Source organism: Dermacentor variabilis, chromosome 2, assembly GCF_050947875.1.
Source record: "Dermacentor variabilis isolate Ectoservices chromosome 2, ASM5094787v1, whole genome shotgun sequence".
Taxonomy (NCBI): Eukaryota; Metazoa; Arthropoda; class Arachnida; order Ixodida; family Ixodidae; genus Dermacentor; species Dermacentor variabilis.
The window spans coordinates 225,595,780-225,614,625 of record NC_134569.1 but is presented as its reverse complement, the minus strand read 5'-3'; positions in this window follow the sequence as shown (position 1 = coordinate 225,614,625).

Genomic DNA, 18,846 nt, shown 5'->3' with positions numbered 1-18,846 from the left:
GCATAAAATATTTCCGAAGGTCTTGCAGTGGGTTCTTATCCTTGCACGTATAAAAATTCAATCGTTTGCTAGTTCCGCGCGACAATCGGTAGTATTTGAGCGATGTGCATCCAGTTCCGGCTTCGTGCTATTGTGTAGTCGTTCATAGCACTCCCGGAATACGAGCGATGATTTCTATATTTCCAGAACCGAGCGATCTGAAGCGCTATTCTCGAAACGCATGGCGGCTGCACGGCCGCCATTATCCGCCATGTTTACTCTCTGATTGGCTGTCGAGAGGCCACGTGCTTTGAAATTTGTGCCGGGAAGCGGAAGTTTTGCAAAATGAAATTTTTCGTTTTCATCAAGATGACGAAACTTGACGTCGAGCTGCAAATGTTATGGACTAAAACATTTTTTTTTTTTTGGTCCTTGGCAGTTATATTGCGATGTTAGCGCTTCAAAAAGCATGTGAGCGGTGGCATACACAAGCAAGTGCAATGCATCTGCAATTTCGCGACTATGTGGTGGCAATCCAAGACATGCGCCATGCCAGCTTGCTGATTGGCTGAAGGAATATCCCGTGAGGAGCGTCACAGGAAGGGCTGTTTCGTAAACGTCATTTTGACGATGCTTGACGTTAAGCTGGGCCGCCATTGCTGAGATTTTCCGCCATAATTTTTGGTGTGACGAGCCGCGCAAATTAGGCTAATGAGCAACCATATACAATGGCAGCCCAGAGGAATGCGTATCGCCATATTTTCCCCGTCGTATGGCGCCATAAAAATCTTTTGTTCATAACGCGTGCTCATAGTATTTGCATCGTTCTCGGGTGGTTTTGGCATTTGTGTTTGGGGCCACCATTCTTTAAAAGAACGCGTTTATACGAAGTAATATTGGTTGAATAGAGCAAACTTTCGGCCATGTTGTCCACTTTTCACTGCTACATTTGTATTGTAATCAAGATTAATGCCTTTTCGCACAATCAAATGTTATCACAACAACGTCTTTTAAATTTATAATATGAATGTACGTAAGGCGGCGCCTTGAAGTTTCCTCCCACGGTGCGAGTAACCAGCGAAGTGAACAAGAGATGGCAGCGCCGGCGCATTCGTCGCGCTGGTGGATATCTCTGGCGCCCGCAACGCCATCGGTGATATTCGGCCGTTCCTCAGCCAGCCGAGTCCGGCTGAGTCACTTGCGTTTCACGAGATAGCGATAACGTGGCCTAGAACATGCGCGCATCACCACTGGTAGGTCGCGTTCGTTGTCTCAATGAAGAAAAGCGCGTTAGCACCACCATACGATGGCTCATTCCGTTACCCGGGGACAAGCATCCTAGCTATTGCAGCAGACGACAGCTTGTACGCAGCAGTCGACGGAAGCGAGAAGCGTTTTCGACGGAATAATCATGCGCTTTGAGCTAGCTGCTTTATTTTTGCAGCGGAGGAAAACTGTTTTGCTTTAGCGAGAACCTTATTTCAGTTTCTTAGGCAAAACGTCAAGTTGGCCTCACGTTACGAAAACAAAATGGGGCCATAAGCGCCATTTTATGCGCGTCGCGTCTACGTCACGCATCGAAGAAGATGGCGCAATGTCCAGAATAGCGACCCTGTTCAAGTGACGGCCCGTTTTGTCGGTCGAAGCAGTCGCTCGTCGCCGTCGCGCACTAAATCGCTCTCATGGTGTTTAGCCCTATGACGTAACTGTTTTTGTTCATGTACTGAAATGGTGTGATTATATGTCTGATTTTATGTCTCCTGTTGCGGTTTTCGACCACAGTGCGAATCTGAAAGGGTGCTTATATTTACGAACTCGGTGAATTGTCAAGCAGTGAGTTATGCATAGACATCGCATATAACTGCTGTTGTGTGGAATTACGATTACAGAGGCGTTTTGCATATGCTTATTGTTTTCGACATGCCTGTACATGTGTTGGCGTTTCAGAATTATGTCATATGAACGACTAAATCACCCTTCCTTGGGGGTTACGAGCGTAATGTGTGCATCTTGCTATTGCATGGCAGATCAAAGTGTGGTTATCGCTTTAATATTTTTAGTAGAGAAATAAAGTATCAAAATAAAACCTTGCTTTATTTCCGTGTCACCAGTCGTCGGTCGGACACAAAAGAAAGAGTTGGTCCAGTACACTAATAACTGCGTCTAACTGCTAGTTTTACATGCCTTCAAGTATGTAAAATGCTAGATTTCAAACTGCAGCAGTAGTCGAGTCTGTCAAAAATGAACTCCATTGCGCACTTCATAAATGAAAATAAGTTCATGCCTTTTTGTAAGCTTAGATGCAGGCCGCAGTCAACTTTCTTGTTATTATTGAAATGTGGGTAAGCTTGCCATAACAAGCCTTGTTTCCCTTTCTTATAGCACATCCAGTCTTATCCATTGAACTGGAGGACCGTATTTTCATCCATACTGAGCATCATGTTTGCAGATGTGATCCTCAAATTATGGCTTGAGCAGTGGCACAAGAGATGGGGCGGGGGGCACACTGGACACCAGCTTAGGATGTGTCACAAGTGGTGTTCGTGACACGCCAGCATATCCAGCTTTTCTGGACACGTACGAACTAGCGCCCCTAGCGGCCCCGGCACGAAGCTAGCGCGTTTTCAATTGAACGAGCGGGGTTTTCGCGAATAACAAAAGCTATATGTCCATTATTGAAAAAGGCAGGTGACAGACATGTTCTAGAAGACAATTCACATGAGCCAAATGCAGTGATCAGGCTCTGGCAAGCGAAAATCCTTTTCCCAGGGCGGTTAAAGATTCTGCAATTGAAGCCTATGAAAACGACGAAAATTTGTGCATGATTTTTGAGACAAAAACGTCAGTTGTGATAAAACTACGGCGTCTATTGTAAAAGTCACTGCAGCGTATGTAGTCTGGAGACTCAGATTTCGATTGATGCCTGTATCGACACTCTACACATGGCGTAACACTGTTCCCGAAAGCAATTTTTGAAACGTAGTCGTGCAAGTTCACGTGGTATCTATAAAAACCCGAGCGTATCCCTCGCTAGAACACTGGAAGCCGTGGCCAAGTGGTTTAATCGCTAGCACCTATCGTTCTGCGTCATGCTGGCAGTGGTTCGATACCGTGCTGTGTGATACTCCTTTTCATTAACGCCACGAAAATCTCAGTTCGACAGTCTTCCACCAGATGGCCGTAACACAAAACTCATGATTTGGTTTTTTCAGGAGTGCTCTTCAAATACTATATTGTCTACTTTTGCTTCCTAAACGTACTAATGGGTTGCTTATTTGTTATGAAATGGGGTTTATTGTAGCTCGTTCGAGGGATCGCAGGTAGCTCTAGATCACGAGTCCTAGCGCTTCGCATCAACAACCCGCGCTCGTGTCTCGCGCCGCAGCGGTGGCAGTCCGCACAGTGCCACATGCATATTACCCACTACAACTACAGTGCCACATGCATATTACCCACTACAACTTCCCCCGGGGCGAAGAGGAGCCATCCTGGCGACCTAAGGCGATGGTACGATAAGGGGGTCGTGGTACGGCTTCAGGCGGCTGACGTGAACAGTCTCGCGGCCACGGCGGCGTTTGTCCGAAGGTGGCGTCACCGGTTCGACCACATAATTCACAGGCGAAGTACACGCGACGATCCGGTACGGACCTTGATATTTCGGAGCAAGCTTTGGGCTAAGGCCTGGAGCTTGGAAGGGCAGCCGAAGCCAGACGTGAGAGTCCACGGCGAAGGACTGTGTGGGCTGATCGTTGTCGTGGCGATCTTTGTGGATTCCTTGGGTATCCGACGTGAACGAGCGAGCAAGTTGGCGGCACTCTTCAGCATGGCGAGCAACTTCGGAAAGAGGGGTGAATTCAGAGGCATCCGGGTGATATGGTAGTACGGTGTCGAGGGTAGTGGATGGTTCACGGCCATAAAGAAGGAAAAATGGTGAGAAGCCTGTGGTAGCCTGAACGGCGGTATTGTATGCGTACGTCACAAAAGGGAGGACATCGTCCCAATTGGAATGATCCGACGCAACATACATGGTGAGCATGTCCCCAAGGGTGCGGTTGAATCGTTCCGTTAGACCGTTAGTTTGTGGGTGATACGCCGTAGTGGTGCGGTGAATAGTGCGGCACGCGGCGAGGAGCTCATTAATAACTTCGGACAAGAAGACACGGCCTCGGTCACTGAGCAGTTCTCGCGGTGCGCCGTGCCGTAAGACGAAATGCCGTAAGATGAATGCGGCGACGTCGCGAGCAGCAGCCGAAGCAAGTGCAGCAGTTTCAGCATATCTTGTCAGGTGGTCTACTGCGACAATTATCCAACGATTGCCGGTAGCACTGCATGGAAGAGGCCCATAAAGGTCGATGCCAACCCGATCAAAAGGACGTGCAGGACAAGGTAAAGGTTGCAGAGGGCCTGTCGTATGAGAAGATGTCTTTCGTCGCTGACAGGCTGCACATGACCGAATGTAATTGCGGACATAAGAATACATGCCGCGCCAGTAGTACCGCTGGCGGAGCCGCTCGTAGGTTTTCAGGACGCCAGCATGAGCTTGTTGTGGGTCTGCATGGAAATACGTGCATACGTCGGAACGCAAATGGCGAGGGATGACTAGCAGCCATTTGCGACCGTCGGGCTGATAGTTTCGGCGGTACAAAATGGCGTCCCGTAGCACGAAGTGGGTGGCTTGGCGACGAATGGCTCGAGGGCATGTAGACGTTGAAGAACTGCTAAGAATGTCAATAAGAGACACAATCCACGGATCTTTTCTCTGTTCAGACGGCATGTCACTAACGGCAAGCGTAGCAACCGGGCACTCTATGGGTGAAGGTGGCCTTTCGTCGGAGCGCATGGGCGCACGGGAGAGCGCATCTGCATCAGAATGTTGGCTCCCGGATCGATAAATGACGCGAATGTCAAATTCTTGGATCCGAAGAGCCCAACGTCCAAGACGCCCCGACGGGTCTTTCAGTGACGCAAGCCAGCAGAGCGCGTGGTGGTCTGTCACAACGTCGAAGGGACGGCCATACAAGTAAGGGCGAAATTTGTTTAAGGCCCAAACTATAGCTAAACATTCTTTTTCCGTGACAGAATAATTGGATTCTGCCTTCGTGAGAGCACGACTCGCATATGCAACCACATATTCTGGAAAGCCAGGCTTCCGTTGTGCAAGGACGGCCCCAAGACCAACGCCGCTGGCGTCGGTATGAACTTCAGTCGGTGCACTCGGGTCGTAGTGGCGTTGAACAGGCGGTGAGGTAAGCCGACGGCGCAAAGTGGTGAAGGCTTGGTCACATGCCGGAGTCCAGTCGCGAAGGTCACCAGAGCCAGCCAGGAGCTTCGTCAGGGGAGCGATGATGCAGGCAAAATTGCGCACAAAGCGGCGAAAATAAGAGCAAAGACCGACGAAACTGCGGAGCTCTTTCACTGTAGTCGGCCGCGGAAATTCTGCGACAGCACGAAGTTTGTCAGGGTCGGGAAGGACGCCGTCTTTGGACACGACATGGCCAAGTATGGTCAGCTGGCGGGCTCCGAAGCGGCACTTTTTCAAGTTAAGTTGAAGGCCGGCGGTGGTAAGGCAAGTAAGGACTTCGCGTAGACGAGAGAGGTGAGTGGTGAAATCAGGGGAGAAAACTACCACGTCGTCTAAATAACACAAACACGTCTTCCATTTGAGGCCTCGTAGAAGATTGTCCATCATCCTTTCGAATGTCGCGGGTGCATTGCACAGGCCGAATGGCATTACTGCAAACTCATACAGGCCATCAGGCGTAATAAAAGCTGTCTTCGAGCGGTCGAATTCAGCCACTGGTACTTGCCAATAGCCCGATCGCAAGTCCAAAGAAGAAAAGAATTCGGCACCATGAAGACAATCCAGGGCGTCATCTATGCGCGGTAGAGGATAGACATCTTTTCGTGTAATCTTGTTGAGGCGACGATAGTCCACACAGAAACGAATCGAGCCATCTTTTTTCTTAATGAGTACTACAGGAGATGACCAAGGGCTGCAGGATGGCTTGATAACACCACGTTCAAGCATGTCTTCAACTTGCTCGGCGATGACACGACGCTCGGTGGATGACACGCGGTACGGACGCTGGCGTAATGGTGCGTGGTGTCCCGTATCAATGTGGTGAGAGACGGTACTGGTGCGGCCTAATGATGCTTGGTTGCAGTCAAAAGAGGCGTGAAAATCATTTAAAAGAGTAATAAGCCGCTCACGTTGTGTCGGCTCGAGGTCATCGGCAATAGAGCGACAAAAAACATCCGGTGGTACTCGGGTAGATGGCACATGGGGTGCCAGTGCTGTTACGTTGGCAGTATCCACGTCGTCGGGAACAGGGAAATGCACAATAACGTCAGCGTCCACAGTCTGGATGGTACCAATAGTCTCGCCACAGTGCAAAGCCAAAGTGTACGAATTTGGGTTAGAAATCAGTATTGCTGCAGCCCCATGGTGAATTGTGAGGAGGGCGAAAGGCAACAATATAGGTAGGCGGCGAATGGAGACGGCAGCGGGTGAAAACATGACCGTCGCTTCGGCAAGCGATGCGCATGAAAGAGGGACAAATACCGCGCTGTGAGGGGGAAGGTCAGTATCTGAAGCTACACAGATCCTGGTAACATCATGAACTTGAAAGTCGTGAGATGGCAAAGCGCACAGAACGGAGAACTGAACCTCAGCACGTGCACAGTCAATGACGGCGTGATGGCGCGACAGAAAATCCCAACCGAGAATAACATCGTGGGAGCAACAAGTTAGCACAAAGAAATCAATCGAATACAAAATGTCTCGAATCAACACCCTGGCAGTGCACATAGCGACTGGCTGAACTTGTTGTGCACTGGCTGTTCTAAGCAATAATACCGAAGGCATCATGGTCACTTTCCGTAATGCACGGCAAAGTTTCTCACTAATCACAGATACAGCAGCACCTGTATCGACGAGCGCAAGACATTTGATGCCATCAACAGACACTTCAATAACGTTAGCAGGGGAAAAACGAGGACTTTGATGTTCCGACGATGACGCAGTACGTGCCTCAGGAACTGCGGAAATCAGTTTTCCGCCTCAGTAGTACTGGCACTGGGCCTACGACGCATGGGTGAGAGTGAGCGCCGACGAGGGGAAGGCGAGCGACGAGTATTGTAGAGCTGTGACTGCGGTGCTGGTATGCCATCAGCAGCGTAGACTTCCGGTGGTGGTCGCTGAGGCATACGGTATGGTCGGAAGCCGGAGCTGGGTGGTCGCGCGGTGCCCACGAAGGCCGGCAAGCGCCGGCGGCAGAAGCGCGCGACATGTCCCGGTGTACCGCAGGCATAGCATATTGGGCGGTTGTCAGGAGTGCGCCAAGGATTTGTGCCTTGCTGCTGTGCGCTGAAAAAGGGAGCGACCTGCTGGCGAGGCGAGGGCGGATGAGAGAACACCGGCTGGAGAGGCGCTGAAGGCGGAGGCGAGAATCCCGGCAGACGAGGCGCCCGTGCAGCGGCTTCAGCATACGTCAGAGGCGCGGCCACGGGAGCCCGCTGACACGGAGGTGGAAGAGCTTCGGTCACTTGCTCTTGAATTACCTGTCGGATCGCTGGAGCCAAATATTGAGAAGGCTTCTCCGTGGTCGGCAAAATCGAGAGCTGTCGCGCGACTTCCTCGTGCACTAATTCTTTTATTTGCGTCAGCAAAGTTGTGTGGTTGTCGCCAATAACCAATGCTGCTAACGAATCTTCCGTAGGCGGTGGGCGCCGAGCTAAGATGCGTTGTTTCCGTAGCTCGTCAAAACTTTGGCACAAGTTGATAACTTCGGCCACGGTACGCGGATCCTTCGCTAGCAACATTTGAAATGCGTCCTCATCAATGCCTTTCATAATGTGTTTTATCTTGTCCTGTTCCGCCATTGACGGATTCACGCGCTTACACAGGTCAATGACATCTTCGATGTAACTTGTGAACGTTTCACCGTGATGTTGCGCGCGCCCCCGTAAGTGTTGTTCTGCGCGAAGCTTGCGCACAGCGGGGCGCCCGAACACTTCTGTGAAACTTGTCTTGAATCTGCTCCACGTTGTGAAATCGTGTTCGTGGTTTCGGAACCAGAGGTTCGCGACGCCGGTTAAGTAAAACAGCACATTGTGCAACTTCGTGACGTCGTCCCACTTGTTATGCTGGCTCACCCTTTCGTAAGATGACAACCAATCCTCCACGTCATGATCATCGGTGCCGCTAAAGATGGCAGGATCACGCTGGCGCAATGCACCGGAAACGATGACCGTCGGAGGCTGTGGTGCATCTTCCTGGGTGGTTTCGTCAGGCATGGTCGCAGCAGTCGGTAGCGTCCGGCTTCGGAGTTCCAGTTTTCGAGGTTACCCCGCACCTCCACCAAATGAAATGGGGTTTATTGTAGCTCGTTCGAGGGATCGCAGGTAGCTCTAGATCACGAGTCCTAGCGCTTTGCATCAACAACCCGCGCTCGTGTCTCGCGCCGCAGCGGTGGCAGTCCGCACAGTGCCACATGCATATTACCCACTACAACTACAGTGCCACATGCATATTACCCACTACAGTTAAGTCATCACCTTTATTATCAGATTTTATTCCTTGGACTACATCATAACAAGCATGTCTTTGTGTTACGTTAAAAAAGATACTATCGTGCCTTGTAGCATGGACATACCAGAAATTCTGGACATTTCCCCTTCACCATCCTGTGGAACTTCACGGCAATCTACATAAGTAACTGAGTGGGCAAAATATTAAACAATTTTGTTTCTACATAATAGCAGAGGATCAACAAGCATCAACTGTCTGCGCCAATAGGGGGTCGTTTGTAACAACATATGTATTTATGGCACTTAGTCGGAACATTGGTGGTGCGTTAAAGCAGTGTTTCGGTCGGGGAGGGGCGGTTATGTCACACAACAGGAGAAAACGATTTTGTACCCTATGGGCAGAGGGCACATTTACTTGAAGAAGCCCTAGATTCAAAGGTTAAAGCCATTTATTACAGCTGGAGTTTGAACGGTCATTGCAGGACGAGTGTCATTCAGTCTGTGCACGCGCATCTTTTTGCGAGGCAGCAGGGGAGGAGAGGGAGTGTATATGCGTGTACACGGCTTGAGCGTGCGTGCGTGTGTGCTTGCACTTGCGTATGCGCACGTGTTTGTGTTTCCGTATTTGAATCTGCGTGCGCACGAGTGCGTTGTATGCGTGTGCGAGCATAGGCGCGTTTGTGTGTGCGTGCAGTTCCGTGTGCCGGCGTGCGCACATTTTTGTGCGTGTGTGACGCGTGGTCGCGCATAAATGTGAATGTGGGCGAATATGTGTTGTGTGTGTAAGTGTGTGTGACTACGAAATAATGATTGGTCCAAATCAAGGACTACTATCAAGAAATAGGTTCACTCCTACACTCTAAAAACTAGGGAGGGTATCGCAGGAGTGAAAGGGCCGATTTACTCCTCGAAGCGTTGTTTTACTCTCGCAAAATGTCGAGTGGAGTGAAACGAATTGTTCACTCCGTCACCAAGGAGAGAGTTAAATGTGCTTTTCACTCTGCACTTCTGAAAGAGAGTAGAATACCCGTTCTGCACTTGCGGCAATAGAGAACAAAACGTAGCGTCTGCTTCTGCTTCCACTGCATATGAGGCTGGCCCCGAACATGGCGATGCACCACTCACGCACGCTGAGCAAAGAACACATCGTTTTGCGTCTAAGAGAACAGGCAGCCACAGTTGAAAGCAACTCGGGGCCAGCGCTTCATTTTTTCACTCGGAGTTGCCCCACCACGCGCGAGCGCACAACATCGCGGAACAGCACAACACCGGAGAAAGCATATCCAGCTTTCCTGGACACGTACCAACTAGCGCCCCAAGCAACCCCGGCACGAAGCTAGCGCGTGTTCAATGAAACGATCGGGTTTTTCGCGAATAAGAAAAGCTGCAGGTCGATCATTGAAAAAGGCTGGTGACAGACGTGTTCTGGAAGACAATCCACACGCGCCAAATGCAGTGATCACGCTATGGCACGTAAGAATTTTGTTCCCACAGCGGTTAAAGATTTAGCAATGGAAGCCTATGGAAACGACGTAAATTTGTACTCGATTTTCGAGGCAATAACGATGCCTGTGGTGAAACTACGGCGTCTATCGTAATACCCAGTTCAGCGTAGGTAGTGCGCAGACTCGGCTTTCGATTGATGCCTATCTCGACTATCCACACATGGCGTAACACTGTTCCCAAAAGCGTTTTTTGTAACGCCGTTGTGAAAATGAACGTGGTATCTGTAAAAACATCAGCGTACCACTTGGCGAACCCTCGGAAGCCGTGGCCGAGTGGTAGAATCGCGGGCACCTTTTGACCCACGTCACGGCCACCGCGGTACGATTCGCGCCTTTTCTTTTAAGCCGCATAGGACCTAGTTTTGTAGTCTCTCACTAGATGGCAGAAGCACAAAACCCAAGATTTGCTTTCGGTTCTGGTTTTTCAGCGGTGCAGTTCTTTTTAAAGCAGCATAGGACTTAGTTTTATAGTCTCCCCCCAGATGGCAGAAACACAAAACTGAAGATTTGCTTTCGGTTCTGGTTTTCCAGTGATACTCTTGAAATATTATGTTTTCTATTTTTCCTTCCTAAAACGTAGCAGTGTCGTGTTCATTTGTTAAGTCATCGCTTTTATGAAGATTTTATTCATTGCACATCATAACCAGAAGCTTGCACTGGCTTTGTGTTATGCAAAAAAACTTTCGCGCTTTGTAACGTAGAACCTGGGAGAACAAAATGACTATTATTATTGCGTTCTTCTGGAAGGTTCGTTTCCTTCGACTTTCAGCTGTCCTTAATGGCACATACTCCGAGCGAATCAGGTCCACCTGGGCCACAATGCCACCCGGTGGCCAGTGCCATTGCTATGCAACATTCGTGTGGAACAAAGAGTCTGCTAGGCTGAGTCGCTGCCCGACCGTTAATTATTTCTAAAGATTCATCCAAATAAAAAATGCACCAACTAGGAGAAGATGTGCAGCGTCTGGATTAACAGCTACTGTTAATGCGTTCCCTACAGCCAAGTGGTACGAATCCGTAGGTGTAGCCGTAAAAAAACCATTTGAATAAATGTCCCGTGCTGTGTCTGCCCCAGTCGCTCTACAGAGAAACTAGCTTGGCTAGCCGTCAGCCTTTAGGATCAACATATATCGCTGAAGAATGCTGCACATTCTTTGGTGAGTACCGCAGCAATTTGGTAGCAAAATCGTGCAAAATCGTGTCTGTAACGCCAAGAAACTTGACGCATTTCCCATATGAATACATAGGTCTTTATAAAAAGGGTTGGGGTGGCCAACTTGGAATTGGAAGTAGCATCAGCATAAATTTGGGCGTGATACAGGGATGGCCCAAGTTGAATTTGGTAGGGATATGGGAGTGGCCCAACGTAAATTTGGGGTGAAATGGTAATGACCCAACATAAATTTGAGGTGATATAGGGGTGGGTAAGCCTAAGTTTGGTGGAATATGGGGGGTGGGCCACCCTAACCATGGGGGTGATATGGGGCTGGGTGAAGCTGAATCGGGGTTGATATGGGGATGGGCTAACATAAATGTAGGAGTGACTTGCGGTGGGCCATTCAAAATTTGAGGTGATAGAGGGGTGGGCCAGGCTAAGTTTGGGGCTGTTATGGGGGTGGGGCAACCTGGATTTGGGGCTGATAGGGGGGTGGGCCAACCTAAATTTGTGGGTGACATATAGGGATGGGCCAACCTAACCATGAGGGTGATGTACGGCTGGGCCAAGCTGAATTGGGGAGTGATATATGGGTGGACTAACCTTAATTGGTGGGTGATTTGCAGTGGGCCATCCTAAATTTGAGGTGATCGAGGGGTGGGCCAGCGTTAGTTTGGGGCGGATATCGGGTTGGGCCAACCTCGATTTGCAGGTGGTATTGGAGTAGGTCAACGTAAATTTGGTGGTGTTGTGGAGGCGGGCCAATCTGCATTTTGGGGTGATATGGGGTTGGTCCTACCTAAATGTGGGGGCAATCTCGGGGTCGGCCAATCTGAATTTGGGGGCGATATGGGGGTGGGACATATAGACAAAGCCGGCAATATCATCACTAATATGGATGAGATAGTTCAAGTGGCTGAGGAGTCCTATAGAGATTTATACAGTACCAGTGGCACCCACGACGATAATGCAACAAAAAATAGTCTAGAGAAATTCGAAATCTCAAAGGTAACGCCGGAAGAAGTAAAGAAAGCCTTGGGAGCAATGCAAAGGGGGAAGGCAGCTGGGGAGGATCAGGTAACAGCCGATTTGTTGAAGGATGGTGGACAGATTGTTCTAGAGAAACTGGCCACCCTGTATACGCAATGCCTCATGACCTCGAGCGTACCGGAATCATGGAAGAATGCTAACATAATCCTAATCCATAAGAAAGGGGACGCCAAAGACTTGAAAAGTTATAGACCCATCAGTTTACTGTCCGTTGCCTACAAACTATTTACTAAGGTAATCGCGAATAGAATCAGGAACACCTTAGACTTCTGTCAAGCAAAGGACCAGGCAGGATTCCGTAAAGGCTACTCAAGAATAGATCATATTCACACTATCAATCAGGTGATAGAGAAATGTGCGGAATATAACCAACCCTTATATATAGCTTTCATTGATTACGAGAAAGCGTTTGATTCTGTCGAAACCTCAGCAGTCATGGAGGCATTACGGAATCAGGGTGTAGACGAGCCGTATGTAAACATACTGAAAGACATCTATAGCGGCTCCATAGCCACCGTAGTCCTCCATAAAGCAAGCAACAAAATCCCAATAAAGAAAGGCGTCAGGCAGGGAGATACGATATCTCCAATGCTATTCACAGCATGTTTACAGGAGGTATTCAGAGACCTGGATTCGGAAGAATTGGGGATAAAAGTTAACGGAGAATACCTTAGTAACTTGCGATTCGCTGATGATATTGCCTTGCTTTGTAACTCAGGGGACCAATTGCAATGCATGTTCACTGACCTGGAGAGGCAAACCAGAAGAGTGGGTCTAAAAATTAATCTGCAGAAAACGAAAGTAATGCTTAACAGTTTCGGAAGAGAACAGCAATTTACAATAGGCAGCGAGGCGCTGGAAGTCGTAAGGGGATACATCTACTTAGGGCAGGTAGTGACGGCGGATCCGGATCATGAGACGGAAATAATCAGAAGAATAAGAATGGGCTGGGGTGCGTTTGGCAGGCATTCTCAGATCATGAACAGCAGGTTGCCATTATCCCTCAAGAGAAAAGTATATAATAGCTGTGTCTTACCAGTACTCACATACGGGGCAGAAACCTGGAGGCTTACGAAAAGGGTTCTACTCAAATTGAGGACGACGCAACGAGCTATGGAAAGAAGAATGATAGGTGTAACGTTAAGGGATAAGAAAAGAGCAGATTGGGTGAGGGAACAAACGCGAGTAAATGGCATCTTAGTTGAAATAAAGAAAAAGAAATGGACATGGGCAGGACATGTAATGAGGAGGGAAGATAACCGCTGGTCATTAAGGGTTACGGACTGGATCCCAAGGGAAGGGAAGCGTAGCAGGGGGCGGCAGAAAGTTAGGTGGGCGGATGAGATTAAGAAGTTTGCAGGCACGGCATGTCCACAATTAGTACATGACCGGGGTTGTTGGACAAATATGGGAGAGGCCTTTGCCCTGCAGTGGGCCTAACCAGGCTGATGATGATGATGATGATGATGGGGGTGGGCCAACATAAATTTTGGGGTGCGTCGACTCGAAATTTGGAGGACGATTTATGGTAATTCGTGCGTGGACCAACTTGAAAATTAGAGGTGGCCCAATTGAAATTTCGGATTGGGCCAATTTGAAGTTTAAGGCTGGGCGAAAAAAAATCGGGCGTGGCCGACTTTAAATTTGAGGGTGGGCCTACTTAAATTTGAGGGTGTGCCAAATTGAAATTTGGGGGTGGGCCTACTTAAATTTGAGGGTGTGCCAAATTGAAATTTGGGGGTGGGCCTACTTATTGTTTGGGTTGGGCCAATTTAAAACTTGGGGGCCTGTTTACGCATAGTTAGACAACACCAGCGGTGTTTCTGCATATTTTTCATCATCGCAAAGTACGCATAATAATAATTGTTACCCAATACCCCTCAATATGAGCTACCACTCGAGCCTTCCCAGCCCACTGAGCTAATAATGTCACAGGAGTGCTCTCATCGTGACGACTCCGATGTTCAATGTGGAATCCACAAGAACAAATCGCAGACCGAGCTGACCATTTCCACTCCAATGTCATCGCTAACAATACTCGCTCGTGCTAGACGCAACACGAGCTTACAACGATCATAATTCAACTTTCAATCGCACGCTAGTCGACGCGTTCTCAGTGCACAATTTCGTCAATCATCTGGAGAGGAACCTTGCTGGATGTTTTACTGTTATGTTGCGTCGTTTTTCACGAAAACCTTCTCCTGCAAAGAGAATACATTTTTGAGATTGACAAGGCAAGCTAGTATATAACTCATATGAAGCCAATGTATAAAGGGTTATAGTGATTTTTCAAAAAATATGTAAAAGTAAATAAGATTTCAGATGGTATTGTTTCGACCGGGCAAGACAACGATTTCTGCCCGCCTGTCCCAGTGCTTTGACCGGAAACCTAACCATTTGGTTCAAACATGTTGCCCTAATACCACATGTGCTAAATGTACAAAAGTGCGGTACATAGTCACAGCTTCAAAGCCAGCCTATCTGGTGTACTGTTGCTCATATTGCAGTAATGTGGAGTTTTCCTCTTCATAAGAGCACAAAAAGAAAAAAAAAGATATTACAGATAGTAGCTAAGCGCAAAGTACATTGGAAAATCTGAAACCAGCAATTATTTTTAATTTGCGGGTTGGTCTCCGCTGGTAGATCGCTGTCCGATCACTTCATCGAATTTCGTTTGTGTGCAACTGCAGCAAAAACAAGATACTACCATGCCCTCCCCACACACACAAGAAGGACACCAGATAATGGCACTACCGGTTATAAACTGATATTGTTTTGCTAATTTCAGTGTAGCGTGGTGTCTGCGAACGGAGTATTTTCTTAGTATCAGTCCAGTGGTAGCAGTGAGAAGCAGTTCGGTCTATCATCCCGTGAGGCCATACTAGCCATTGTAGCGCTTTACTCTAGGCCAACTGCTAAAAACTTGGTGTGCTTTGTCCTTTTGGCCTGCGTGGCCTGCGTCGTCATCGTGGCGGGTGCTCTGCGAGGATCCCCGCTCGTCGTTGCCGGCTCGCCAGGCTCCTGCCTAGCCAGCGCCTCGATGACCTGCTGGGCGGCCTGGAGTTGTTTTTCTTGGTCGTCGCTCCGCGTTGCTTCCTCAAGGTGCGGCGGTATACGTCCTGAGTTAGCTTCGCTTGGATGTTTGGAGCAATCCCATAGCATGTGCTCGAATGTGGCCGTCTCCCTGCAGCACGCTCTGCACTTGTCAGGGGGGTGCGCTTCTGGGTATATCCTATGCAATAGCGCCGGGCTTGGAAGCGTTCTTGTTTGTAGTTGCCTGAACAGCATGGCCGGCGACCTGCTCAGCCCTTTGCAAGGCGGCGGGAGAAGTCTGCGGGCCAGCCGAAAGCCTTGGTCAGTTGAATCAGTTCGTTATAGCTGCTCATACGGTCTTTGGCGCTGAACCACAGCGGGCAGCCGTTGTCTTGGGCGCGGTCGGTTAGCCCTCGCGCTCGGGCGTGTGCCGTTTCGTTGCGATTGACATGCTTCTCCGACGCTTGCCCTGCGTGCACCGGGAACCACTTAATTCGTGTCCTCTTGTCGCGGTCTGCCTGTCAGAGCAGGACGCGTGACGCCGTTGGGGCAATTCTTCCTTTAACGTAGTTTCTCACCACCTGTCTGGAGCCGCTGAGGATCATGTGGCACTCTCGGTCTACGATGTCCAGGGCGATGGCTATTTCTTCTGCTTCCTCCACTTGCTTGCTCCATGTGCTGGCGGTCGCCCGCACGTTGCCTCTGGAGTCGACCACCGCGATCGCGAAGCCGTTGCGGCCGGCATATTCGGCTGCATCCACGTATCTGGCGCCGGTGTCTTCCGCGTGCAGGTCCGTCAGTGCTTTGGCTCTAGCGCGTCTTCTGCCTTCGTTGAATTCCGGGTGCACGTTCCTTGGCAAGGGGTCAACCCGCACGTTCTGTCGTACGTGGTCAGGGACGGGGCATTTTGGTCCCTGCTGTTCCTGATAACCGACGCCTAGACTGCACAGGATCTTTCTGCCGGCCTTTGTTGATGACAGTCTTTGCAACTGAGCGGCTCTTTGCGCTTCGGCGATCTCGTCGAGCGTGTTGTGTATGCCCAGCTGGAGGAGACGTCTCGTGTTGGTAGTTTCGGGTAGAGCGAGGGGTGTCTTGTAAGCCCTCCGGATTAGGATGTTTAGCTTGTTCTTTTCGCTCTTCACCCACTTGTGGAGGGTTGCCACGTACACTATGTGGCAGAGTACGAAGGAGTGTATAAGTCTGATGCTTTCCTCCTTCATCACTCCATCCTTGGTGGTAACACGCTTGAGCAGTCTGGTGGCGTTGGCCGCCTTACCTATGATGGAAATGACGGTGTCCCCGTTCCTGCCGAGTGCTTCGATCGTCATGCCCAAGACTCGGATCTTGTTGACCGTTGGTATTGTGTTACCATCCCTGGTTCGGATCTTGATCTTTTCGTGTTTCCTTTGCTTCTTGATTCTGTGCGATTTGATCGGTTGGTAAAGCAGGAGCTCTGACTTAGTTGGGGAGCTACGCAGTCCCGTACCTTCAGGGCTTCCTTCGATTGTGTTGACGGCCGTCTGCAGTGTGGATTTTATGCGGGCATCACTGCCCCCGTCCACCTACAGCGTAATGTCGTCCGCGTCTATCGTATGCTTCAGTCCTTCAAGCTAGCATAGTCTTTTGGCAACTTGAATCATAACGAGTGCCCTGGCTCCCTAATGTCTCCTCGTCCGTCTTCAGGTCGCCGGCTCTGAGCTCAGCCGTTCTGCCGGTGAGGAAGTATTTCAAATATTCGTGCCACCTCTTGCCTAGGTTTAGATGGGATACCTGCGCTAGGATGGCAGAGTGCGTCACTTTGTCGAAGGGACTTTCTAGGTCGAGCCCGAGGACGGCTTTGGTGTCCCTGGTTTCGCCGTCGATGACCTGATGTTTGATAAGTAAAAAACCTCAATGCCATCCCACTCTGTGAAGAAAGATGACCAGCAAAGCTTCGTATGTGTGTCCCTTAATGGCGAACTGCACCTCCGCCGTATGTCGGCCCCGCATTGCACTGTCTTCTAGATCGGCCCACGTATGGGGAGTGCTTAATGCCTGCTTCACCTCCGCCGCAGGTCGGCCGGTCATGGCGTTACATTTGGGATCAGCCCACGTGTGGGGAGAACTGAGCGCTTGCTTCACCTCCGCTGCGGGTCAGGCTGGTACTACGCTATCTTCGGGATTTTGCTCTAACACGCCGACGCGATAGTGGGGAAAGTAGCCCTTAAGAGGGACCTTTAGCTCGAGATCTGGTGGTCCTATCTAAATACATGTAAAGGAGAATTCGTTTTTCTCCACTACCACTGCATCAAATTTTACAAGGTTTGTTGCACTTAAAAGAAAAACTTAAAATCTAGTGATTGTTCGTTTAGAATTTTTGATTTAGGTCATCATTTGTTTATTCAAAATTGACAAAAATTGAAGATTTTCAGAAAACGAAACCATCAAGTTTACAACTCTGTCTTTCGGCAAGGAAAACTGATATCACAATTCTCTACATTGCATCCAACAGCACATCTAAAGCGGACAAAATTGATATATTACGCATGAATGCAAAAAAGTTTAGTAATGTGGAAATACAGCTTTTCCACAACCCTTGTTCACAACGTAACGACTTCACGTAAGATATAAATCGGCATATTGGATTTGTCCGCTTTGAATTGTCTAACGGACGCTGTTTAAAGAACCGCGATATCAGTTCTTGATGCGGTGTTATTATTTGTAAACTTCGTGCTTCTGTATTTCTCGCACTTCCTAATTTTTGAAAATCTTTTACCAGAATTCAAGCCCTCAATAATTCCGCTTCCAATTGGAAGCGGAATTATTCGGGAGAGAAAGGTAATAAGAAAGAGAAAGAGAATTACTCGGGAGAGAAAGGTAAATTCTAGTGACTTAATAGTTACTAGAATTTACCTTTCTCTCCCGAATCCAGCAAATTTCATTAAAATAGAACCAGGGGTTATCTCAGAAAAGCGTTTCGGTGTTTTACATCTATTTGAATAGGCCGCGTTGGAGTTGGGCCCGAGTTAAAGCTTACTCTTCGGTGTAAAAAAAAGGAATAAAAGAATAAAAAACGCCTCAGCCGTCAAATCGCCGCCTCAGATTTCGTCATGATGGCACCGCCACCATCGACACGGCTCCGTGAGCAGCTACCAAGCTGTTAACTTTAGTTATCTTCCTTCCCTCGGCGGCAGCGCATTGTCTTGATGCCAGCGATGCGCTAAATCTGCACCGTCATTCGGTCATGCATCGCTTCTGCGACCAAGCAAGCTTTGAGCGGCACACGTTCACTGCCGTATTAACACCGAAACATTAAAATGCTTGCCTTCGAGAAAGCAGCATGAATAAACATGGAACGCGACTGTGGCCATGGGGAACATGTTCACGGGGCCATACTATTGATGACAGCATCACAAAAGGCTAGATGTGGTCAGGTTGACCTTACCGGTTTGGAAGGAATGACTGAAGGGCTAGTTGCTTCATTATCACATAAAGAACGGCGCTTAAAGTTAGCGCAGTGTGTGTGTGGTTCCTCCTCTGTGTCCCGTTGTGAAGTTCTGTTCTTTCTGTGACTTTACAGACGTTCTTTTTCGGTGTCAGTTACGTCTTCCAAGA